The sequence below is a fragment of the Triticum dicoccoides genome, chromosome 3B (assembly GCF_002162155.2).
Source record: "Triticum dicoccoides isolate Atlit2015 ecotype Zavitan chromosome 3B, WEW_v2.0, whole genome shotgun sequence".
In the NCBI taxonomy this organism is placed as follows: domain Eukaryota; kingdom Viridiplantae; phylum Streptophyta; class Magnoliopsida; order Poales; family Poaceae; genus Triticum; species Triticum dicoccoides.
This window is the reverse complement of record NC_041385.1, coordinates 837,384,108-837,384,981: the sequence shown is the minus strand read 5'-3', so window position 1 is coordinate 837,384,981 and position 874 is coordinate 837,384,108.

The following is an 874-nucleotide window of genomic DNA, read 5'->3' as shown; positions in this document are numbered from 1 at the left end:
ATACATAAGTGAAGAAGGCCCAGCCCAAGCGAGGGCCTTCAAGCCGACCCGTCCTGACTCTTGTATGCCTGGCCCGGCCACATCTATAGCCGAGTCGGCAACTCTAGAGGAGGGTGAAGGATATTGTAATAGCAGTTAGATATCACCGAAGAACATCCAGACTCTAGCAATTACCGCAACACAATTTCAATAGAAGAAGCAAGAGTAGTGTCTTACCTCCTCGGTGGGGAGAGGGGGGACCTTGGTAAAATCCCTTGTCCCCTCGCTAGCCACATTGATCCGTCGACCGCTCTCCCTAGCGGAACAAATAGTCGAATCCCAATGACACTTCCGCTGGGAAAACAATGACAGTTGGCGCGCCATGCGTGGAGGGGCACCCAGATCTATGCAAGCAGATCAAGATGGCCTCTCTTGCCAACATAGGCAACTCTAGGACCGGTTAGGGGCCTAATCCTCGGCGTCCTCAAATTCGTCTCCAAGGAAGCAGAAGCTGGAACCCTCGCCGTCCCTTTCCCTATGGGAAAGCTTTCCAATTTAGAGAGTTGTATTTTTTTTCATTTTTAATCCTCAAGACGGTGTTTTTTTTTGAAAAGTCCAAAAACATGCAGAGAATAGTAACTGACAATAGGCACTAGATTAATAGGTCAGTCAAATAAATTGATAAAAATGTCCAAAGTGATGCAAAAATGATATAAAAGTAGCATGAAACAAGTAAAAATTTAAATACGTTTGAGACGTATCAGTTGGCATTAGCTACCTCACATTTGCGAGCGTTCTTGAAGTCACCCTTTACTGTGATTCCTCGTTGTGCGTCAACATCTTGAGGTTCAAGTACATGTGACATGGGATTGCCATAAAATTCACATACGCTGGT